This window comes from Mobula birostris, chromosome 6 (assembly GCF_030028105.1).
Source record: "Mobula birostris isolate sMobBir1 chromosome 6, sMobBir1.hap1, whole genome shotgun sequence".
Taxonomy (NCBI): Eukaryota; Metazoa; Chordata; class Chondrichthyes; order Myliobatiformes; family Myliobatidae; genus Mobula; species Mobula birostris.
In genome coordinates, this window is record NC_092375.1 from 101,354,132 (window position 1) to 101,380,182 (window position 26,051).

The 26,051-nt window shown below is 43.3% G+C and overlaps 1 protein-coding gene across 2 annotated transcripts in view; it reads right to left on the reverse strand.

Moving 5' to 3' along the window:
• Window positions 1–26,051, reverse strand: part of sema5ba (sema domain, seven thrombospondin repeats (type 1 and type 1-like), transmembrane domain (TM) and short cytoplasmic domain, (semaphorin) 5Ba) — a 539,592-nt gene that overhangs the window by 355,242 nt on the left and 158,299 nt on the right. The window contains exon 3 of one of the 2 annotated variants that reach the window (XM_072260942.1): window positions 2,629–2,694. The exons of the other annotated variant lie outside the window; for it this stretch is intronic. The gene's annotated coding sequence lies outside the window, so the exon portion shown is untranslated. The remainder of the gene's footprint in view (window positions 1–2,628; window positions 2,695–26,051) is intronic. 2 annotated transcript variants of the gene reach the window in all.

The window sequence follows — 26,051 nt, forward strand, 5'->3', positions numbered from 1 at the left end:
CTTCCCAACCCGAAGACCACAATCTCAGAAGAGAATCATAATCAGGTTTATTATCACCGGCATGTGACATGAAATTTGTTAACTCAGCAGCAGCAGTTCAATGCAATACATAAACTAGCAGAGAGAATAATAATAATAATAAATAGAATAAAACATAATAATAATAGATAAACAAGTAAATCAATTACATATATTGCATAGTTTTTAAAAATGTGCAAAAACATTAATATTGTATATTATAAAAAATGAGGTAGTGTCCAAAGCTGGAATGTCCATTTAGGAATCGGATGGCAGAGCAGAAGAAGCTGTTTCTGAATCGCTGAGTGTGTGCCTTCAAGGCTTCTGTTATCTCCTACCTGGTGGTAACAGTGAGAAAAGGGCATGCCCTGGGTGCTGGAGGTCCTTAACAATGGACGCTGCTTTTTTGAGACACCACTCCTCAAAGATGTTCTGGGTACTTTGTAGGCTAGTGCTCACGATGGAGCTGACTAGATTTACAATCTTCTGCAGCCTCTTTCGGTCCCGTGTAGTAGCCCCTCCATACCAGACAGTGATGCAGTCTGCCAGAATGTTCTCCACAGCACAACTATAGAAGTTTTTGAGTGTATTTGTTGACATGCCAAATCTCTTCAAACTCCTAATAAAGTATAGTCACTGTTTTGCCTTCTTTATAACTTCTGTGTCGATTGGTGATAACATCTCCTCCTCGCTGATGATCAACACTGGCACACCTCAGGGGTGTGTGCTTAGCTCAAGTGCCATCTATAAATCTGCTGATGACACAACCATGATTGACAGGATCTCAGAGGGAGTCGAGAGGGCGTACAGGAGCAAGATATACCAGCTGGTTGAGTGGTGTTGCAGCAACAACCTGGCACTCAACACCAGTAAGACCAAAGAGCTGATCGTGAACTTCAGGAAGGGTAAGATGAAGGAACACAAACCAATCCTCATAGAGGGATCAGAAGTGGAGAGAGAGAGCAGCTTCAAGTTCCTGGGTGTCAAAATCTCTAAAGACCTAACCTAGTCCCAACATATCGATGCAGTTATGAAGAACAAGACAATGGAACACACATAAAAGTTGCTGGTGAACGCAGCAGGCCAGGCAGCATCTCTAGGAAGAGGTGCAGTCGACGTTTCAGGCCGAGACCCTTCGTCAGGTTGTTTGCGTTTTAATGGCTATATTTCATTAGAAGTTTGAAGGGATTTAGTTTAGCAGCTAAAACACTTGAAAATTTTGTGAAGAGCATTCAGACTGGCTGCATCACCGTCTAGAATTGGGGGGGGGCTACTGCACAGGATCAAAGTAAGCAACAGAGAGCTGTAAAATTAGTCAGCTGAATCATGGGTACTAGCCTCCGTAGTATCCAAGACATCTTCAAAGGGAAATGCTTCCAGAAAGCAGCTTCCACTACCCAGGGCATGCCCTCTTCTCACTGTTACCATCAGGTAGGAGGTACAGAAGCCTGAAGGCACACACTCAGCGATTCAGGAACAGCTTCTTTCCCTCTGCCATCCAATTCTGAAATGGACATTGAACCCAGGAACACTACCTCATGTTTTTTAATATACAGTATATTACTTCTGTTTTTGCTCTATTGTGAATCTATTTAATAGGTGCAGCCTGGTGGGTGGGGGAGTGCTGATGAAGTGAGAAGCTAGACGGTAATTGTGTAATTGCTGTACTTATTTTCTTTCTATATTATCATGTATTCCATTGTACCACTGCTGCTAAGTTACCAAATTTCACAACGCATGCTGAAGATAATAAATCTGTTTCTGATTCTGAAATTATAGTAAGAAATACACAAAGAAAAATATAAATAATTCAAGCAAAATGAGAGCAAAAACGTCGTGAGTTAGTGTTCACGGGCTCATTGCCCGTTCAGAAATCTTATAGCAGAAGTTGAGTGTGTGTGTCTTAGACTCCCGAACCAACAAAAAGTCATTCCCACAAAAAGTACTGGAGGAACTCAGGTCAGGCAACATCTGCAGAGAGAAATAAGAGCCAACATTTCGGACCGAGACCCTTCATCAAGACTGGAAAGGAAGGGGGGGGGGAAGCAGAATAAGAAGGTGGGGTGGGGGAAGGAGTACAAGCTCGGAGGTGATAGGTGCAGCCTGGTGGGTGGGGGAGGGCTGATGAAGTGAGAAGCTAGGCGGTAATAGGTGGAAAAGGCTGAAGATGAAAGCATCTGATAGGAGAGGAAAGTCGACCATGGGAGAAAGGTATGAAGGAGGGGTACCAGGGAGAGGTGACTGACAGGTGAGGAGAAGAGAAGAAGTAAGATGGGAGAAAAAGTGGGGAATGGAAAAAGAGGGAAGGGGAGGGTTAAAAATTACTGGAAGTTAGAAAAATCAATATTCATGCCATTAGGTTGGAGGTTACTCAGGTATTCTTCATGTTGTATAGAGCAGGCCATGTCAAAATGGGAATGGGGATTAGAATTAAAATGGTAAAACTAAATTCTGCTTGCTACAGATGGAATAAAGGTGCTTGACCAAACAGTACCCTAATCTACTGTACATCAGGTCTCACCAATATAGAGGAAACCACAGAAACTCTTGCATTTAAAAAGACACTCTCTCCACCTATCTACAAAGTGAGGCACTAAATTCGTTCAATACCTGATCATCTCAAATGCTGATTCAATGGTTTCATTCTTCCTTTGACTCCCCAGTCAATGCATTGCTCTGTAAGGTGCAAACAGTTTGTGATGCCAATCGGCAAGAAGACGTGGCTAGACAGAGGAAACAAACAGGACATGCTGCGCTATTAATACTTAATCTGGCCTTCCATCAGCCATTGAGACCCTGGATCAATCTCCCAGAAGGTCAGAGTAGGTCACGCATCTATTTGAAACCTTTCAGTTCAAAAACTCTCCAGTTAATTCACCTGAAATGTTACCCATTTATTAATTTGTTGTGTTAATACTGCGTCAGGCTCTCAAGGTTGATCAAGTTAATTTTAATCGCATTAATCAAATCACTGCAAAAAGTAACTGAGATGCAGGAAGACTGAATATTTGTAGGGACCTTCAAACAGCATTGTACTTGCATGCAGGAGGGACGGAGAGGAGTAGTGTCTCTCAGGCGCAGGCGTGTGACGTCGGGCAGTGCAGCGCTGCAGATTTAAAAGGAACAGAGCCTCATACAGCGGGCAGCGTAGTTTGCGGGCGGTGGAGTGAGCCGGGAGCAGAGTGAAGACTTAAGGGCTTCGGCTCAACGGGCTTAGGCGGAAACGGGCGAGGCGAGGAAGGTTTGGTATTCATTTTCTGTTGTTATTTGAGGAGAGGGGCAGTATGAGTGTGAGGGCAGTTTGTTGTTCTCGGTGTCGGATGTGGGAGGCCCTGGAGTCTCCAAGCCTCCCGGACGTCTACATCTGCGCCAAGTGCATCGAGATGCAGCTCCTAAGGGACCGCGTTACGGAACTGGAGCTGCAGCTTGATGACCTTCGTCTGGTCAGGGAGAGTGAGGAGTTGATAGAGAGGAGTTACAGGCAGGCGGTCACACTGGGGCCACAGGAGGCAGACAAGTGGGTCACGGTTAGGAGGGGGAAGGGGAAGGAGTCAGGTAATAGAGAGTACCCCGGTGGCTGTGCCCCTTGACAATAGGTACTCCTGTGTGAGTACTGTTGGGGGGGGACAGCTTACCCGGGGGAAGCGACAGTGGCCGTGCCTCCAGCACAGAGTCCGGCCCTGTAGCTCAGGAGGGCAGTTGTGATAGCAGACTCGATAGTAAGGGGGTCAGATAGGCGATTCTGTGGACGCAGTCCAGAGACCCGGATGGTAGTTTGCCTCCCTGGTGCCAGGGTCCGGGATATTTCTGATCGTGTTCAAGATATCCTGAAGTGGGAGGGTGAGGAGCCAGAGGTTGTGGTACATATAGGTACCAATGACATAGGTAGGAAAAGGGAAGAGGTCCTGAAAGGAGAATATAGGGAGCTAGGAAGGGAGTTGAGAAAAAGGACTGCAAAGGTAGTAATCTCGGGATTACTGCCTGTGCCACGCGACAGTGAGAGTAGGAATGCGATGAGGTGGAGGATAAATGCGTGGCTGAGGGATTGGAGCAGGGGGCAGGGATTCAAGTTTTTGGATCATTGGGACCTTTTTTGGCGCAGGCGTGATCTGTACAAAAAGGACGGGTTACACTTGAATCCTAGGGGGACCAATATCCTGGCAGGGAGATTAGCGAGGGCTACAGAGGTGACTTTAAATTAGAATGGTTGGGGGGGTGGGAATCAAATTAAAGAGGCTGGGCGAGAGGAGGTTAGTTCACAACAGGGGGATGGGAACCAGTGCAGAGAGACAGAGGGGTGTAAAGTGAGGGTAGAAGCAAAAAGTAGTAAGGAGAAAAGTAAAAGTGGCAGGCCGACAAATCCAGGGCAAGCATCAAAAAGGGTCACTTTTCAACATAATTGTATAAGGGCTAAGAGAGTTGTAAAACAGCGCCTGAAGGCTTTGTGTGTCAATGCAAGGAGCATTTGTAACAAGGTGGATGAATTGAAAGTGCAGATTATTATTAATGATTATGATATAGTTGGGATCACAGAGACATGGCTCCAGGGTGACCAAGGATGGGAGCTCAACGTTCAGGGATATTCAATATTCAGGAGGGATAGACATGAAAGAAAAGGAGGTGGGGTGGTGTTGCTGGTTAAAGATGAGATTAACGCAATAGAAAGGAAGGACATAAGCCGGGAAGATGTGGAATCGATATGGGTAGAGCTGCGTAACACTAAGGGGCAGAAAACGCTGGTGGGAGTTGTGTACAGGCCACCTAACAGTAGTAGTGAGGTCGGAGATGGTATTAAACAGGAAATTAGAAATGTGTGCAATAAAGGAACAGCAGTTATAATGGGTGACTTCAATCTACATGTAGATTGGGTGAACCAAATTGGTAAAGGTGCTGAGGAAGAGGATTTCTTGGAATGTATGCGGGATGGTTTTTTGAACCAACATGTCGAGGAACCAACTAGAGAGCAGGCTATTCTAGACTGGGTTTTGAGCAATGAGGAAGGGTTAAATAGCAATCTTGTCGTGAGAGGCCCCTTGGGTAAGAGTGACCATAATATGGTGGAATTCTTCATTAAGATGGAGAGTGACATAGTTAATTCAGAAACAAAGGTTCTGAACTTAAAGAGGGGTAACTTTGAAGGTATGAGACGTGAATTAGCTAAGATAGACTGGCAAATAACACTTAAAGGATTGACGGTGGATATGCAATGGCAAGCATTTAAAGGTTGCATGGATGAACTACAACAATTATTCATCCCAGTTTGGCAAAAGAATAAATCAAGGAAGGTAGTGCACCCGTGGCTGACAAGAGAAATTAGGGATAGTATCAATTCCAAAGAAGAAGCATACAAATTAGCCAGAAAAAGTGGCTCACCTGAGGACTGGGAGAAATTCAGAGTTCAGCAGAGGACAAAGGGCTTAATTAGGAAGGGGAAAAAAATTATGAGAGAAAACTGGCAGGGAACATCAAAACTGACTGTAAAAGCTTTTAAAGATATGTAAAAAGGAAAAGGCTGGTAAAGACAAATGTAGGTCCCCTACAGACAGAAACAGGTGAATTGATTATGGGGAGCAAGAACATGGCAGACCAATTGAATAATTACTTTGGTTCTGTCTTCACTAAGGAGGACATAAATAATCTTCCGGAAATAGTAGGGGACAGAGGGTCCAGTGAGATAGAGGAACTAAGCGAAATACATGTTAGTAGGGAAGTGGTGTTAGGTAAATTGAAGGGATTAAAGGCAGATAAATCCCCAGGGCCAGATGGTCTGCATCCCAGAGTGCTTAAGGAAGTAGCCCAAGAAATAGTGGATGCATTAGTGATAATTTTTCAAAACTCGTTAAGATTCTGGACTAGTTCCTGAGGATTGGAGGGTGGCTAATGTAACTCCACTTTTTAAAAAAGGAGGGAGAGAGAAACCGGGGAATTATAGACCGGTTAGCCTAACGTCGGTGGTGGGGAAACTGCTGGAGTCAGTTATCAAAGATGTGATAACAGCACATTTGGAAAGTGGTGAAATCATCGGACAAAGTCAGCATGGATTTGTGAAAGGAAAATCATGTCTGACGAATCTCATAGAATTTTTTGAGGATGTAACTAGTAGAGTGGATGGGGAGAACCAGTGGATGTGGTATACTTGGATTTTCAAAAGGCTTTTGACAAGGTCCCACACAGGAGATTAGTGTGCAAACTTAAAGCACACGGTATTGGGGGTAAGGTATTGATGTGGATAGAGAATTGGTTAGCAGACAGGAAGCAAAGAGTGGGAATAAACAGGACCTTTTCAGAATGGCAGGCAGTGACTAGTGGGGTACCGCAAGGCTCAGTGCTGAGACCCCAGTTGTTTACAATATATATTAATGACTTGGATGAGGGAATTAAATGCAGCATCTCCAAGTTTGTGGATGACACGAAGCTGGGCGGCAGTGTTAGCTGTGAGGAGGATGCTAAGAGGATGTAGGGTGACTTGGATAGGTTGGGTGAGTGGGCAAATTCATGGCAGATGCAATTTAATGTGGATAAATGTGAAGTTATCCACTTTGGTGGCAAAAATAGGAAAACAGATTATTATCTGAATGGTGGCCGATTAGGAAAAGGGGAGGTGCAACGAGACCTGGGTGTCATTATACACCGGTCATTGAAAGTGGGCATGCAGGTACAGCAGGCGGAGAAAAAGGCAAATGGTATAATGGCATTTATAGCAAGAGGATTCGAATACAGGAGCAGGGAGGTACTACTGCAGTTGTACAAGGCCTTGGTGAGACCTCACCTGGAGTATTGTGTGCAGTTTTGGTCCCCTAATCTGAGGAAAGACATCCTTGCCATAGAGGGAGTACAAAGAAGGTTCACCAGATTGATTCCTGGGATGGCAGGACTTTCATATGAAGAAAGACTGGATGAACTGGGCTTGTACTCGTTGGAATTTAGAAGATTGAGGGGGGATCTGATTGAAACGTATAAAATCCTAAAGGGATTGGACAGGCTAGATGCAGGAAGATTGTTCCCGATGTTGGGGAAGTCCAGAACGAGGGGTCACAGTTTGAGGATAAAGGGGAAGCCTTTTAGGACCGAGATTAGGAAAAACTTCTTCACACAGAGAGTGGTGAATCTGTGGAATTCTCTGCCACAGGAAACAGTTGAGGCCAGTTCATTGGCTATATTTAAGAGGGAGTTAGATATGGCCCTTGTGGCTACGGGGGTCAGGGGCTATGGAGGGAAGGCTGGGGCGGGGTTCTGAGTTGGATGATCAGCCATGATCATAATAAATGGCGGTGCAGGCTCGAAGGGCCGAATGGCCTACTCCTGCACCTATGTTTCTATGTTTCTATCCTTTTCTGTCTCCTCACTAACCCAGAGAGCTCAGGGACCTGATCGTATCCTGCACTAACAGTTGCAGGCATCTAAGGACGTGGGCACAGTAGTACAATGCTTTACAGTAGGTAACAGTAAGATCAGGGTTTGATTCCTGCTGTTCTGTGTAAGGAGTCTGCATGCTCTCCCTGTGAACATGTGGGCTTCCTCCTGGTGCTCCAGTTTCCTGCCACGTACGGTTAGAGTTAGTGAGCTATGGGCATGCTATGTTGATGCCAGAAATGTGGCAACACTTGAGGGATGCCATCAGCAAAGCTTCACTGTCAGAGTCTGGTCAGTGGCTTTCACCAAGAAACTAATGTCCCACTGTTATTGCCCAATCAACTGCCAATTCTGTCAGCAGCACTACACCAGCAATGAACTCAGTGCCCACCTCATCCCAAAACTTTATGTTAACCCCTCCAGTGACAGCACCAGCACAGATTACCATCGCAGTTTGTGGGATCTTATTCTGTACAAATCAGTCACCGTTACAAATACACGTCGTCGAGTACAGGGTTATGACAGATCAATCAGCTGGTTGAGTAGTGTTGCAAACCACCTTGCTCTCAACGTCAGTAAGATCACGGAATTGGTTGTGGACTTCAGGAAAGGGAAGTCAGGAGACCAGACACCAGTCTCATCGAGGGGTTAATGGTGCAAAGGGTGAGCAGATTCAAGTTCCTGGGTGTCAACATCTTCATGGATCTATTGGAAGTTGATATTATTTATTTACTTAGAGAGGTTGGGGGTGTTGTGGATAGTCTGGAGGGTTGTCACAGGTTACAGCGGGATATTGATAGGATGCAGAACTGGTCTGAGAAGTGGCGGATGGAGTTCAACACAGATAAGTGTGAAGTAGTTCATTTTGTAGGTCCAATTTGAAGACAGAATATAATATTAATGGTAAGACTTTTGGCAGTGTGGAGGATCTGAGTGATCTTGGGGTCTGTGTCCATAGGACACTCAAAGCTGCTGCGCAGATTGACAGTGTTGTTAAGAAGGTGTATGGTTTATTAGCATTTATCATCCAGGGGATTGAGTTCAAGAGCCATGAGGTAATGTTACAGCTCTATAAGACCTTGGTCAGACCTCAGTTGGAGTATTGTGTTCAGTTCTGGTCACCTCACTTCAGGAAGGATGTGGATACTATAGAGAAAGTACAGAGGAGATTTACAAGGACGTTGCCTGGATTGAAGGGCATACCTTATGAGAATAGGTTGCATGAACTTGGCCTTTTCTCCTTGAAGCGATGGAGGATGAGAGGTGATCTGACAGAGGTGTTTAAGATGATGAGAGGCATTGATCATGTAGGTAGCCAGAGGCTTTTTCCCAGGGCTGAAATGGTTAACATGAGGGGATATAGTTTTAAAGTGCTTGGAAATAGGTACCAAGGGAATGTCAGGAGTGAGTTTTACACACAGAGAGTGGTGAGTACGTGGAATGCACTGCCAATGGCGGTGGTGGAAGCAGATACAGTAAGGTCTTTTAACAGCCTCTTAAACAAGTACATGGAGCTTAGAAAAATAGAGGGCTATGCGGTAGGGTAATTCTAAGTCATCTCTAGAGTAGGTTACATGGTTGGCACAACGTTGTAGGTGAAGGGCCTGTAATGTGCTGTAAATGTCTATGTTCTACAGTGTCACAGTTATAGAGGAAGTGCAGTGCAGACAGACAAATAAAGTGAAATGGGTGATGCTGAGGTTCTTCAGAGTTAGTGGGGCAAGTGGAGAGTGTGTGATCAAGCTTCTGTTGCATTTGGAATTGGAAATGGTTTATTATGGTCACACTTTTTGAAATTTGGATAAGTACACGGATGAGAGGGATATCATCCAGCTGTGGCTCAATGGGACTAATCAGCATAATAATTCAGCATGAACTAGGTGGAGCAAAGGACCTGTAGAGCTTTATGGTACTGAGGTACAGCAGAAAGCTTGATTTGTATACAGATCACATCGTTGCATAGTGCATTGAGGTAGTACATGTTAAAGAATAACAGAATGCAGAATAAAGTTTAACAGCTACAGAGTAAGTGCAGTGTAGGCAAACAAGATCATAATGAGATAGATTATGAGGTCAAGATTCCATCTTATCATACTAGGGAACAAATCAGTAATCTTATAACAGAGGGATAGAAGCTGTCCGTGAGCCTGATGGCACGTAGGCTTTTGTATCTTCTGCCTGATGGGAATGGGGAGAAGAGAGAATGTCTGGGCTGGGTGGGGTCTTGTCTTGGAGTGTCAAGAAGTGAGTCACTTGTTGCAGCATCTTGAAGCCATGGTATTTCAGTTGAGATTTTGGTGGATGCTAATGATAGAGATCTTGGTGTTAGTGCAGCTCTAAAACACTCCGGTTAGACTACACTTGAAATAGTGTGTTCATTTATGGTCACCTCATTATAGGAAGGATAGAGTCATAGAAAAATACAACACACAAACAGGCTCTTTGGCCCATCTAATCTGTGTCAAACAACTTAAACTGCCTACTATCTTCGACCTGCACCAGGACCATAGGCCTCCACACCCCTACTATCCACGTACCTATCCAAACTTCTCTTAAACGTAGAACTCGAGCTCACCTGCACCACTTGAGCTGGCAGCTCATTCCACACTCTCACAACCCTCTTGAGTGAAGAAGATTTCCCTCATGTTCCCCTTAAACTTTTTACCTTTCACCCTTAACCTATAACCTCTGGTTGTAGTCCCATCCAGCTTCAGTGGAAAAAGGCCTGTTTGCATTTACTCTATCTCTACCCCTCATAATTTTGTATACTCTATCAAATCTCCTCTCAACCTTCTACATTCCAAGGAATAAAGTCTTAACCTATTCAATCTTTCCTTGTAACTCAGGTCCTCCAGACCCAGCAACATCCTTGTAAATTTTTCCTGTATTCTTCTAACCTTATTTACATCTTTCCTGTAGGTAGGTGACCAATACTGCACACAATACTCCAAATTAAGCTTCACCAATGTCTTATACACTTCAACATAACATCTCATCTCCTGTACCCAGTACTTTGATTTATGAAGGCCAGTGTGCCAAAAGTTTTCTTTACAACCCTATCTACTGTGACACGACTTTCAATAAATTATGGCCTATTTTCCCAGGCCCCTTTGTTTTACACCATTCCTCAGTGCCCTATCATAAAACCTACCCTGGCTGGCAAAGTCCAACAGCTCACACTGGTATGCATTAAGTTCCTCTGTCATTTTTCAGCTCATCTTTCCAGCAGGTCCAGATCCCTCTGTAAGCCAATGATAGCCTTCCTCACTGTCCACTGCAACCCCAACCTTGGTATCATCTGCAAATTTGCTGATCTAGTTAAACACATTATCATCCAAATCATTGATATAGGTGACAAACAACAGTACCGATATCTGCAGCACACCACTAGTCACAGGCTTTCTGTCAGAGAAGCAACCTTCTACTACCATCTCTGGCTTCTCCCACAAAGCCAATATCTAATCCAATTTACTATCTCATCTTGAGTGCCAGGCGACTGAACCTTCTTGACCAGCCTCCCATGTGGAACCTTGTCAAATGCCTTGCTAAAGTCCATGTAGACAATATCCACTTTCCTGGTAACTTCCTCAAAAAACTCTATAGTTTGGTTTGACGTGACCTACCATGCACAAAGCCAGCTAACCATCCTTAATAAGTCCATGTCTATCCAAACATTCATATAGCCCGTCCTTAGAATACTTTCCAATAACTTACCTACTACTGATGTCAGACTCACCAGCCTGTAATTTCCTGACTTATTTTAGAGCCTTTCTTAAACAGCAGAGCAATATAGACTATCCTCCAATCCTCTGGTACTTCACCTGTCGCTAAGGATGATTTAAATATCTCTGCTAGGGCCCCTGCAATTTCTGCAGTTGCCTCCCACAGGGTCTGAGGGATTGCCTTGTCAGGCCCTGGGGACTTATCCACCCTAATTTGCCCCCGGGCAGCAAACACCTCCTCCTTTATAATCTGTATGGGGTCCATGCAGTCGAAGCCACTTTGCCTCACTTCTGTACACCCTGTCCCCTGAGTAAATATAGATACAAAAAATCATTCAAGATCTCCACCATCTTTTCTGGCTCCATATATTGATTACCATTTTGATCTTCCAGAGGACCAATTTTATCCCTTACAGTCCTTTTGCTCTTAACTTATCTGTAGAATCCTTTAGGATTCTCCTTCTTCTTGTCAGCTGGGGTAACTCATGCCTTCTTTTAGTCCTCCTGATTTCTTTCTTAAGTGTTCTCTTGCATTTCTTATACTCCATATGCACTTCAATTGTTCCTACCTGCCTATATCTGCAATGCACCTCCTTTTTTCTCTTAAGCAGGGCCTCAAAATCTCTTGAACACCAAGGTTCCCTACACCTGTTATCTTTACCTTTTATTCTAACAGGAATATACAAGCTTTGTACTCTCAAAATTTCACTTCTGAAGGCCTCCTAAGAACCCTATGCCAGAAAACAGCCTGTCCCAATTCATACTTGCCAGATCATTTCTGATACCATCAAAATTGGCCTTTCTCCATATTAGAATCTCAACCTGAGGACTAATGGCATTGTGATTACCAGCTGCAAGTTGTTCCCCTACACAAATTTCTGTCACCTGCCTTGTTTCATTCCCTAAAAGCAGATCAAGTATCGTGCCCTCTCATTGGGACTTGCATTAAGGAAACTTTCCTGAACACATTTGACAAATTCTATCCCATCTGGTCCTTTTACAGTATGGGAGTCCCAGTAGAAATGTGGAAAGTTAAGATCGCCACCTATAATAACCTTATGTGTCTTGCGACCACCTGCAATCTCTCGACAAATTTGTTCCTCTAAATTCTGTGGACTGTTGAGTGCTCTGTAATATAACCCCATTAACATTTCTTACTTCTCAGTTCCACCCATTACACCTCACTGGATGAGCACTGCCATGACATTTTCCCTGACTGGTAATGTCACCACGCCGCTTTTAAAGTGGAAGCTTTAGAGAGGGTGCAGAGGAGAATCACCAGGATGCTGTCTGAATTAGAGGAAATGTCTTATGAGAAAAGGTTGAGTGTGCTAGAGCTTTTCTCTTTGGAGCAAAGGAGGATGAGATGTGAGTTGATAGAGGTGTATAAGACAATAAGAGGCATTGATTAAGAGGTCAGCCAGTGCTTTTTTTTCCCCCAGGGCAACAATAGCTCACACCAGAGGACATACTTTTAAAGTGATTAGGGAAATATATAGGGGAGTTATGAGAAGTGGGTTTTTAACAAGAGAATGGTAAGTACATGTAAAGCACTGGTGGGGTGGTGGTAGAGACTCCAATATATAGGCACATAGATGAAAGAAAAATGGAGGGTTATGTACTGTGTAGGAGGGAAGGGTTAGAATGACCTCGAGTAGTTTAAAGGGATGACACAACTCGTGGGGTGAAGGGCCCATACTAGACTATATCCCATGTTCTATGGGTGCAGCCTCGGAAGAAAAGGACATCCCTTTAGAACAGAGGTGAGGAGGAATTTCTTTACCCAGAAGGTGATGAATCTGTGGAATTCATTGGCATACAGGGTTGTGAAGAGCAAGTCATTGGGTATATTTAACATAGAAACATAGAAAACCTACAGCACAATACGGGCCCTTCAGCCCACAAAGTTGTGCCGAACATGTCTTTACCGTGGAGGTTGATAGGTTCTTGATTAGTAAGGGTGTCAAAAGTTCTGGGGAAAAGACAGGAGAATGGGTTTGAGAGGGAAAATAAATCAGCCAGGATGCAATGGCTGTATTCAACAGGCCGTACGGCCTAATTCTGCTCCTATGTCTTGAGATCTTACGGGAAGACTGAGGCTAGATACCGGGATTGTTTTCAGAAGTGATCAATTAGGATTTAATAACCACATTCAAGATATGCGTGGTTTAGACAAAGATGATCAGCCAAATCGCTAACCACAAGAAGATTTAAGATAATTGACAGAAACACAGGAATTATATAAAGAATGTTACTGCTTTTTTCAGTGTGTCAATACAACCAACAATTCCTATCCGGAAAGAACAGAGAAAGAAGATTCCACAATAACTTTAAAAAATGGAATTACATAAATAAATAAAGTGCTTCAGGGCTTCAGGGCAAGGGAGGAGAACAAGACAAAGTCGACAGTTGTGTGCCGCATGCGTTTGGCCTGCTTATTTATACCTTTCTCGGAAACCATAAAGAAAAGGTTCTCCAAAGTTTCTCATTGTTTGTCTTGGGGGGAGGGAGAGGAAAGATTGAGTAGATAGGGTGTGGAGGTGACCTTACTAAAACATGAAACATCCTGAAGGGATTGAACAGGTTGGATACTGATAAGACATTTCCTTTCTGGGGTTATCATAAACTAGAAAACATAAACTCAGGATGGGTCGGGCAATGGGGAGAGTAACCAAACTAAGAATGCAATAAAAATGGTTTTCTTCTTTCAGAAGGCCATAAATCTTGGGAATTTTCTCATAGAGAGAGCTGTGGGCAAGAAGTCATTAAGTATATTCAAAGGAGAGGTGGGTGGATTTTAGGGATTAAAAGAAATAGATAGGCACCAGAACATGCGACTCATTGCAAGCTGTTTCATACATCGATTCATTACTTCTGTTATAATCATTCTAACTTTTAAGTCTAATTTCTATGTCTCTAAAAATCTACCTGTACCTATATATCTTTCTTCGCAGCATTTTTTGCACTGTTATTATTTTCCTTTGTACTGCTTCAAAGCACTATTAAAACTAAGGTTAAAGATAAAGATTAGCTTTATTTGTCACATGTACATTGTAATGTATAGTGAAATGCATAAGGTGTGTCAAATCAAATCAGTGAGGATTGTGCTGGGTAGCCCGCAAGTGTCGTCGCTCTATTGCCCACAACTCACTAACCATAGCCGTACGTTTTTGGAATGTGGGAGAAAACAGATCACGCAGAGGAAACCCATTTGGTCACTGAGAGAACGTACAAGCTCCTTACAGACAGCAGCAGGTGTTCATCCCGTAACTTAGCAGCTGGCTCTGTAAAGTATTGCACTAAGTATTGCTACTGGGCTGCCCCACCATTGCAATGAATTGATCTGTATGCAAGAGAAGTTTCTCACTGTACCATAAGACATAGGAACAGAATGAGGCTATTCAGCCCTTTGAGACGTCTTCTGTCATTCCATCACAGCTGATTTATTTATTATCCCTCTCAACCCCATTCCTAACCTTTGACACCCTTACTCAAAGGTTCAAAAGGTTCAAAGGTTCATTTAATGTCAGAGAAATGTATACCATATACATCCTGAAATGCTTTTCTACTAAACAAGTAGATACAACACCCCAAAAGCACCGCTGGCCAGGCTCAAGGACAGTTTCTATTCCCATTGCTGCAATGTTTTTCTTGTACAATGAAATGACTCCTGTCCTGGTAACCTACTTCATTGTGACTTTGCACCCTATGGACCTATGGCCTCGGTTTCAAGCACTCTATAACCCATATTCTCAGTATTATTTACAACTCTATTTAAAATTACTACTTGTTTTTGCATTTGCACCATTTCTCTTGTTTGGCGCATTGGTTGTTGGTCTGTCTGTGTGCAGTTTTTCACTTATTCCATTGTGTTTCTTTGCTTCTACTGTGAATGCCTGCAAGAAAGTGAATATACGTATGTACTTTGATAATAAACTTACTTTGAACTTTGAATTTTGAGCTATCATCTGCCTGCACTTCACCTTCTCTGCAACACTTTATTCTGAATTCTGTTATTGTTTTACCTGGTACTACCTCAATGCTCGTCGTAATGAATTCATCTGTAGGGACTGTGTGCAAAACAAGTATTTTTACTTACATAGGACAATAATAAACCAATTTACTAAAGTTGAGTTGTAGCTAAAATTCATATCAGCCAGACACAGTAGACTGCAGATGCTGGAATCTAGAGCAAGAATCAAATTGCTTGAGGAACTCTGCGGGCCAGGCAGTAACTGTGGGGACAAAGGGAGAGTAGAAATTGTGAAGCAGATTTAAGAGACCAAATGGCCTAATTCTGCTCTCTTGCCTTATGGTCCTATGCACGGTTTCGACCTGAAACGTTGATCATTCCTCTACCTCCACCAATCCACTGAGTTCCTCCAGCAGCTTTTCCCCTACATGTCAGCTAATATCTTACTGCATGCCAGAGAAAATTTTACAGGATGCATAATCTAAATAAAGGCATCCATTAGGAAAGTCTTCACTCTCCAGGGCGCAGGCCTGGGCAAGGTTGTATGGAAGACCAGCAGCTGCCCATGCTGCAAGTCTCCCCTCTCCACGACACCAATGTTGTCCAAGGGAAGGGCATTAGGACCCATACGGCTTGGCACCAGTGTCATTGCAGAGCAATGTGTGATTAAGTGCCTTGCTCAAGGACACAACACGTTCCCTCGGCTGGGGCTCGAACTCACAACCTTCAGGTAGCTAGTCCAATGCCTTAACCATTTGGCCACGTGCTCACACATGCATAATCTACTCTTGTTTTTATTCCTGTTGTTCATAAGATCACCATTCAGTGGAGACATAGAGTCATAGAAAAGTATAGCACAAATACAGGCCTTTCAGCCCATCTGGTTTGTGCCAAACCATTTAAACTGCCCACTCCCATCAACAGAGCCCTCCATACCCCTACCATCCATGTAACTATCCAAACGTCTCTTAAAAGTTGAAATTGAGCTCATTTGCACCACTTGTGCTGCCAGCTTGTTCCAGACTCTCACAATTCTCTGAGTGAAGAAGTTTCCCCTCATGTTCCACTTTAACTTTTCACCTTTCACCCTTAACCCATGACCTCTGGTTGTAGTCCCACCCAACTTCAGTAGAAAAAGCCTGCTTGCTTTTATCATACTCCTCAGAATTTTGTATACTTCTATCAAATTTCCTCTCAAGCTTCTATGTTCCAAGGAATAAAGTTCTAACCTATTCAATCTTGCCATGTAACTTGGGTTCTCCAGTCCCGGCAACATCCTTGTAAATTTTCTCCATACTCTTTCAACCTTGTTTACATCTTTCCTGTAGGTAGGTGACCAAAACTGCACACAGAACTCCACATTAAGCCTCTCCAATATCTTATACAACTTCAACATGACATCCCATCTCCTGTACTCAGTGCTTCAACTTATGAAGGCCAAAGTGACAAAAGCTCTCTTTATGACCCTATCTACCTGTGGTGCCATTTTCATTTAACTGTGGACCGGTATTCCCAGACACCTTTGTTCTATTGCATTCGTCAGTGCCCTAGCATTCATTCTTGATGAGCTCCTACATGTCCTGTAAAAATTTACAACAAACTTGGAATTACTCCCAAGGTAGAGAGTAATTTCTTCACCACATACATACTGTCATTGATCCCTTCACCTAAATGTCGGATATATAGGTCTGCTCCAATGAAGGGTCATCACTGAACCTATTCACTCTTCTCCAAATCTGATGACCAAGCTTCCTTTTTGTGAATGGGTCACTTATTGACTCTGTATTGGCTTGTGGTGGAATCTTGCTGTGCACCAATTGCTGATACGTTTGCCCACCAAACACTGACTACTGCAGCATTTACCACAGGCTTAAGGGCAGCTTCTGTCTCACTGAACCAGACTCTTGAATGGACCTCCCCAAAATCAGAGCAATGGCAAAGTAAATTTATTATCCAAGTACATATATGTCACCATATACTACCTTGAGATTCATTTTTTGCACATAGTAACAGGAAAATAAAGAAATACAATAGAATTTATGAAAACTACATGAACAATAAAATGGACGCTTGGCCTCACAAATAGCCTCATTGTGATCTCGCACTTTATCGTTTACCTGCATTGTACTTTTTCGGTAACTTTTACACTTTATTCTGTATTGCTATTGTTTTACCTTATTCTGTCTGTATGCACTGTGTAATGATTTGATTCGTATAGACTATATGCAAGACAAGCTTTTCGCTGTATCTTAACACATGATAATAATAAAGCAATACCAATCACTCTACCATTTAAATCTTAAAGGCATTAAATAAAGTGACTCTTTCCCTGTTGTCTTTTGACTTTATATTGACTTCATTATTACTTACATGTTTCATATACGCGAGGAGTAAAAATCTTTACGTTATGTCTTTGTCTAAATATGCAATGTGCAATTACAGCAATTTATAATAAATATTTTGTACAACAGGTTCGTCAATATAACATAGAAATACAATTGCGTCAGCGTGAATTAAGCAGGCTGATGGCCTGTTGGTCCTTTTTATACCACAGTACCGTTTCCCAGATGGTAGCAGCTGAAATAGTTTGTGGTTGGGGTGACTTGGGTCCCTGGTGATTCTTTGGGTCCTTTTTACACACATGTCTCTGTAAATGTCCTGAATAGATGGAAGTTAACATCTACAGATGCGCTAGGCTGTCCACACCACTCTCTGCAGAGTCCTGTGATTGAGAGAAGTACAGTTCCCATACCAGGTAGCAATGCAGCCAGTCAGGATGCTCTCAGTTGTGCCCCTGTAGAAAGCTCTTAGGATTTGGGGGCCCATACCAAACTTTTACAACTGTCTGAGGTGGAAGAGGCGTTGTTATGCTTTTTTCACCACATATCCAGTATGTACAGACCACGTGAGATCCTTGGTGATGTGTATGCTGAGGAATTTAAAGCTGTTCACCCTCTCAACCCCAGCTCCATTGATGTCAATAGGGATTAGCCTGTCTCCATTCCTCCTGTAGTCCACAACCAGCTCCTTTGTTTTTGCGACTTTGAGGGAGAGGTTGTTTTCTTGACACCACTGTGTCAGGGTGATGACTTCTTCTCTGTCAGTTGCCTCATTATTATTTGAGATTAAGCCAATCAATGTAGTATCATTAGCAAATTTAATTAGCAGATTGGAGTTGCAGGTGGCAACACAATCATGGGCATACAGAGAGTAAAGGAGGGGGCTTAGGGCACAGCCCTGAGGGGTACCTGTGTTGAAGGACAGAGGGGCAGAGGGGTAGAGGTGAGGAAACCCACTTTTAGCACCTGCTGGTGACCTGACAGGAAGTCCAGGATCCAGCTACACAAGACAGGCTGAAGGCCGAGGTCTCTGAGCTTCTTGTCAAGCCTGGAGGGAATTATGGTGTTGAATGCTGAATTGTAGTTCAAGAACAGCATTCTCACATAAGCATCCTTCTTCTTCAGATGTGTACGGACGGTGTGTAGAGCTGTGGCTATTCCATTATCTGTCGATCAGTTGTGTTGGTAGGCGAATTGTAGGGGATCCGGTTTGGGTAGGAGCATGCTGCAGATGTAGTCCTTGACCAGCCTCTCAAAGCATTTGCTTATCATTGAGGTGAGTGCGACAGGACGCCAGTTCATTCAAACACGTTACCTTGGTCTTTTTAGTTACCAGAACAATGGTGGATGTTCTGAAGCAGGAGGGCACTCTAAACTGGGAGAGGGAGAGATTAAAAATGTCTAAATTTTGTTACTTAATTCTAAAGATATTTCTGTCTGAGAGGGCTAATTAGGGAGCCATGGAAGCATAATGGTTAGTGTGATGTTATTACAGCCCGGGGTGTCGGAGTTCAGAGTTCAACTGCGGCGTCCTCTGTAAGAAATTTGTACGTGCTCCCCATGAGCACGAGTTTCTCCAGGTGCTCTGGTTTCCTCCCACAGTCCAAAGACATACCAGTTAGTAGGTTACTTGGTCATTGTAAATTGTCCTGTTAGAGTTAAATCAATGGGTTGCTGCCTTGTTGGGGCAAAAGGGTCGGTTCCATGTTGTATCTCTCAATAAAAAAAATTAATAATGTTTTAAAAGCTCTTTGATAACAGGAACTGGAAGCTACGTGATGAAGTCTCCAGAAAGCATCCAATCAGAGTTGGCAGTCCTCCAGTCACCAAGGGCAAAACTTTCCCTACTCTAACTCTTGGCAGCGATCTCCAGATCAGGAAAGGCAGTGGGAACCTTGGCTTGCTCTGCAGCTCACTAGCCCAGGTACAACACATCCAAGCATTCCTGCCAGTTCCCATCCAGAGATTGATCTGTTATCTGAGTAATACAGCTGCTGCCATCCAACTGGCAAATGCGGAATGCTTGCATGGCAAGTTTTTCTGAACTGGGATGCACTGTCAGCAGTGAAAGCTGCAGCAGATACAACAATCATATTTGCCTGCTTTAGGTATATATCCCTCTATGCCTTGTTTCTGTCTGAATGCCTCCGGTTCGCAGTAATAGAATATGATTCCATCTTCTCTGATAGTGTGTTCCAAGTCTCAGCCTGTGTGTGTGTGTGTGTGTAAAAAACATCCACCCTCCCCCTCCCATCCCCTCCAGATCTCCTTTAAAAAACTCCTTCCTCTCACCTTTACAGGAGTGCATCAATTGTTGATGAGCTGATTCTGATTTTGAGAGGACTGGAATATAAAAGCAAGGATGTAATACTGAGGTTTATAAGGCACTGGTGAGGCCTCACTTGCAGTACTGTGAGCAGTTTAGGGCCCTTTATTTAAGAAAAGATGTGCTGACGTCGGAGAGGGTTCAGAGGAGGTTCACAGGAATGATTCTGGGAATGAAAGGTTTATCATATGAGCAGCACTTGATGGCTCTGAGCTTTTTATTGCTGGAATTTAGAAGAATGAAATCTATCGAATGTTGGAAGGCCTAGATAGAGTGGATGTGGAGAGGGTGTTTCCTGTGGTGGGGGAGTCCAGGACCAAAGGGCACAGATAGAATGGACGTGGAGAGGATGTTTCCTGTGGTGGGGGAATCTAGGACCAGAGGACACAGCCTCAGAGCCTGTCCATTTAGAATGGAGATGAGGAGGAATTTTTTTAGCCAGAGGATGTTGAATCTGTGGAATTCATTGTCACGGGCGGCTGTGGAGGCCAAGTTACTGGGTGTATTAAGGGTGGAAGTTGATTGTTTCTTGATTTGTCAGGGCATGAAAGGTTACAGGGAGAAAGCAGGAGAATGGGGTTGAGAGGGAAATGGATCAGCCAGATCGAAATGGTGAAGCAGACTTGATGGGCTGAATGGCCTAATTCTGCTCCGATGCTTCATGGTCTGATCCCAGCAGATCCTCTCATTATATTTATCATAATTATTTGACTATTTTAAATTGGTATTAGTTTATTATTGTCACAGTCTTGTGTACTGTTCACACAGATCAAATCATTACACAGTGCATTGAGCTAGAATAACGAAAAACGATAACGCAGAATAGACTGTAAAAGCTACTGAAAAAGGCAGTGTAGGGAAACAATAATTAGGTAGATTGTGAAGCCAAAAGTTTATCTTATCATACAAGAAGTCTGTTCAAGAGTCTGACAACAGTGAAGCCATCTTTGAGCTGGGTAGTACATGCTTTCAGGCTTTTGTATCTTCAGCCCAAAGGGAAAAGGGAGAAGAGAGAATGTTTGGGATAGATGAGGCCTTCGATTAAATCTCTGTCCTAAAGTCTGTCAAAATCTGTGATAATGTTGTCGCACTTTCTCTGTAGCTGCTGCACTGTATTTTGCATTCTTTTTTCTTTTACTACCTCAATGTACTTCTGTTTGGATGGACCACAAGCAGAGCTTCTCAGCCTCCCCCAGGACAGGGGACAATCACAAATGCTCATATGAGGGGACATCACTTCTCGGTGATTGGAGGAAAGTAGAGGAGGGATGTCAGAGGTAAATTTTTGCACAGAGTGTGTCACACCCTGTCAGGGGGTGACACTTTAGGGACAGTTAAGATACCCTTGGACACATGGATGATAGAAAAATGGAGGGAAAGGTTAGTTTGATCTTGGGATAGGTTAAGAGTTGAGCCAAAGGGTTTGTACTGCGCTGTGTGTTCTATGTTCTAAGCCCATATAGACCCCCTTTTGTTTTTGATACCATAAGTTTCTCAGATTTTTTATTTTGCTTGCTCCACAAGAATTGATTCAAATCAATCCTTCTGCTATCTTAACACCCTGCATCCAGATACTGAAATATGTTAACTTACAGAGTCATAGTTACATAGCACGGAAAAAGGCCTTCATCCTATACTCATCCATGCCAACTAATACGTATATTTAAATTAATCCAACTTCACAGCACTTGGACCACATCACTTGCCATCCATGTACCTGCCCACACACTTCTAAATGTATCTAAAGTACCTGCCTCAAACACTTCTTCTGGCACCTATTTCCATATATCTACTCTGCTCTGTGTGAATATGTTGCTACTCAGGCTCTCCTGCCTTCTCCCAGAACCCTGGACACCCTTACGAACTAAGAATCCATCAGCCTCTGCTTTAAATATACTGAATGCTTTGGCCTCCACGGCCGTCTGGAATAATAAACTCCGCAGGTTCACCATCCTCTGGTTAAAGCTCTTTGCGGACATTGGATTTGGGTTGTGATGGCTGCTTTGCACAAAGAGTGTGCCAGCACCACCTGGCCTGTCTTGTGTGAAGTCCAATGGACTTTCATTTCTCCAGCTCTCCACAGGTTAGAGCGAGCACCAGCAGAGAAGAGCAGACACACTCATCACCAGTCATTGTGTACAGATGGCAGGGCAGAGAGGGGGAAGCAGTGAGCCAGACTGGTAACCACAAAGAAAACATGGAGATGCTTGGCGGGTTGCAGATCTTGGAGATCAGGCCGAAGATATCCATCACTCAATGCCATAGGTCAGTGCAACTTCCACTTAGTTAAACAATCCACGCCATCAACAAGTGGCATTAATCTTTTACTGTTTTTCATCGGCTTTCATAATTTCACTGCCAGACTGGCTTCTTTGCTTCATTGGTACATACTTGAAGAAAAATGTATGCAGAAAGATGTATTGATAAAAAAAACCCTCTTGTGAATTTTCTGCATTGATATACGTGGGTTGTCTGATGGAACATCAAATATAGAACACGTCAGCACAGTACAGGCACTTTTCCCACTAGATTCTGCAGAACTTATACCCATTGTAAGATCAATCTAACCCTCCCTCCCTCATAGCCCTCCACTTTCTAGCATTCACATGTCTATCTAAGACTTTCTTAAATGGCCTTAATATAACATAATGTATTTCTTAAATGCCCCTAATGACCCTAATGTAATGCAGCATGTTCCATGTACCCACCACTCTCTGTGTCATAAAACATTACCTCAGACATCCCACCCATACTTCCCTCCAATCACTTTAAAATTATGCCCCCACACAGTCCTCATTTCCACCCTAGGAAAAGGTCTTTGGCTCATTCCCCTTCAGTCCAGAGAGGAAAGCCCTAGCTTGCTCAGCCTGTCTTCATGAGACATGCTCTCAAATTCAGGCAGCATCATGGCAAATTTCCCCTGCACCCTCTCTAAAGCTCCCACATTCTTCCTATAATGAGGCAAGCAGAAATGAACACAGTAGTCCAAGTGTGATTTAACCAGAGTTTTATAGAGCTACAACATTACCCCAAGGTTCTTAAACTCAATCCCCCACTTAATGTGGGCCAACACACCAGATGCCTTCAACCCTATCAGCTTGCACGTGACTTTGACTAATCTATGGATATGGACCCCAAGATCCCTCTGTTCCTCCACACTGCTAAGAATGCTGCCATTAACCCTGTATTCTGCCTTCAAATTCGACCTTCCAAAATGAATGACTTCACACATTTCAGATTCAGTGAATGACTTCACACATTTCAGATTCAAAATGAATGACTTCACACATTTCAAATTCAGTTCTGCAACTTCTGAACCCAGCTCTGCATCATATGAATGTCCCGCAGTAACCCTCAACAACCTACCACTTTCGTCTATCTTCAGAGAAGAGACAGTGTCAAAGCTAGTGAATCACTGGTAAACCATGTCTCAATCAAGTTGACTGTTGCAGGTTGATTTTGAAAAGTCCTTTTCATTGGGTCCTGTGGTCTGATTTTACCCAAAGGCTCTCTCCTCTTTTATACACCTTCTTAACTTGCATGGCAACTTTGATCAGAGAATTAGATGCATTTGCAATTGCTGGACTTCAGGAGAGTGAGAGTGAGAGTGCACAACTGAAAGAAGTTAAGGCAGGGTGGATGTGGAGGGGATGTCACCTCAAGTGGCAGAATTTGAAACAAGGGACACTCTTTACAAATAAGTGGTTCCTATTCATGAACGGGATGAAGCAAAGTCTCTCAGGAGGGTCATGAGAATTTTAAAATTCACAGGACATGTACGTGTCCAGGCTGGAAGAATCACTGCGACACTATCCAGCTGCAAGCTGCTTTTTCCAAAAGCTCCCCTCTGGAAAGCGTAATAGGGTTAATGCAAAAACTTCACACCATCTTCCCCAGACAGTTACCCTGATCAATCTTTCCAATTAGCAACCCCGAAAACCCTCTTTCACTGTATTACAATCACTTTTCATACTCTTTTTATAATGCTGTTTACATTGTAAATACAGTTCAGTATTAATGTATTTTTGCACATTTAATTCCATATCTGTGCTTATTACTTTATTTTTATATTTCATGTCACCAGTCTGGCCATTCTCCTCTGACCACCCCATTAACAAGGCATTCTCACCCACAGAATGCTCACTGGATTTTTTTTGTTTTTCCACACTTTTCTCTGTAAACTCTAGAGACTATTGTGCATGAAAATCCCAAGAGGGCAACAGTTTCTGAGATATCCAAACCACCCCATCTGGCACCAACAACCATTCCATGGTCAAAGTCACTTAGATCATATTACTTCCCTATTCTGATGTTTAGTCTGAACAACAACTGAACCTCTTGACCATGTCTGCATGCTTTTATGTAGTGATTAGACATTTGCATTAGCGAGCAGGTGTACCTAATAAGTTGCCTCTGAGAGCAAATCTTTATTCTTTATAATTGTTTTTTATTGCATGACATAAAAACACACCACAGCAAATTTCTATATGATGAGTAAAGTTGATCCTTGAAACTCAATTCCTCAGAGCGGTTTTTGCATATTTTTAAGGTAAAAGATTCTTAACAAGCTAATAGTGCAAGATCATCGGAGTAGGTAGAGATGAGACTGCAACCAGATTGTCCGTGTCCTCATTAAATGGTGGGGCAATCTCGAGGGGCCAAGAGGCGTGCTCCTAGTTCATATGTAAAGATAAAGGTGAACTTTATTTGTCACTTCTACACTGAAGCATGCAGTGAAATGCGTCACTTGTGGTATATCAAATCATGGAGAATTGTGCCTGTAACAGGCCACAAATGTTGCCACTCTGACTTTGTAATTAGCCACAATGATGGGTCTGAAGTAGAATATAGAACATAGAAATCTACAGCACATTACAGGCCCTTCGGCCCACAATGTTATGCCGACCATGCAACCTACTCTCAAAACTACCTAGAATTACCCTACCGCATAGTCCTCTATTTTTCTAATCTCCATATACCTATCTAAGAGGCTCTTAAAGACCCTACTGTATCTGCTTCCACCACTGTTGCCGGCAGTGCATTCCACACATCCACCACTCTCTGTGTGAAAAACTTACCCCTGACGTCCCCTCGGTACCTATTTCCAAGCACCTTAAAACTATGCCCCCTTGTGTTAGCCATTTCAGCCTTGGGAAAAAGCCTCTGGTTATCCACACAGTCAATAGTCAAGATTTCTTTTACAGAGCAGAATAATAAACCAGATAGACTTCACTGACAATCTGGTAGATCAAAGTCACTATTACAGATACCATATTCACTGTGGATTTGTCCAATACAATTAATTCGACTTCACCTACCACCACAGGGAGATTGAATCTGCTTCCATCATCTTTTTAGGCAAAGTACTTCAGGTCGAAACTAATAGAGGAAAGATTATCCTCTTGTTACTGCGAGTTACTCGATAGCAGTGAAGATGGACTTGTTGCAAGCCGTGTTACAGTGTCAGAGGTGATGCGCGGTCCAAAAGTTGGTGCAAATGACTGTTTTGATATTTTTTGTGTGACGGTAATTCCCTGTTGTACATTGGTAATGTAGAGCACTGCAAGTCCAGTTTATAGGTTCATTGGTGGGAGAGGTGCACGGCTTCAGTTGATGCGCAGACCAGGCCCTGATGCCGCGGGGTCACCTGTTGCAGCTGCCCAGGGGAGGAGATGCCAGGAATGGCGTGGGAGAGGGCAGAGGCATGGTGGATATACCGGCGTCCTTGCCGGATTGGGGCTGGCCCCTCGCCAATGGCACTGCCCTGCCGTATGCATTTGGTGGAAGACAAGCAGGTTTGGATTTGTCCGCAGCTGCACTCATGCAAGATGCAGAACTGCTACATGCTTGTTCTTGCGGAAACACAGCTCCAGGCTAACATCCCATGCACCATCGACCATGACACTCAGGGACTTGGCTGTATTAATATAACTTTCTGTGACTATGTTTCTCTGTTGTTGTAACTATATGTGCTACGTGTGCCTTGTGCTGTGTGTAACTGTTGGTGTTGTATTTTGCAGCTTCACCCTGGAAGAATGCTGTTTCCTTTGATCTATTCAGGTGTATGTTTGAATGACATTAAATTTCAACTTGAAATGTCTCTGCCACGACCACCTCTTCACACAGCACACTGCAAACTTCAACCATTTTCTGTGAGTAAAACCCATAAGACCATGAGATGCCGCAGCAGAATTAGGACATTTGGCCCTTTGAGTCTGCTCCAGCATTCAATCACGTCTGGTCTATTTTCCCTCTCAACCCCATTCTCCTGCCTTCTCCCTGTAACTTCTGATGCCCTGACTGATCAAGAACCTAACAAT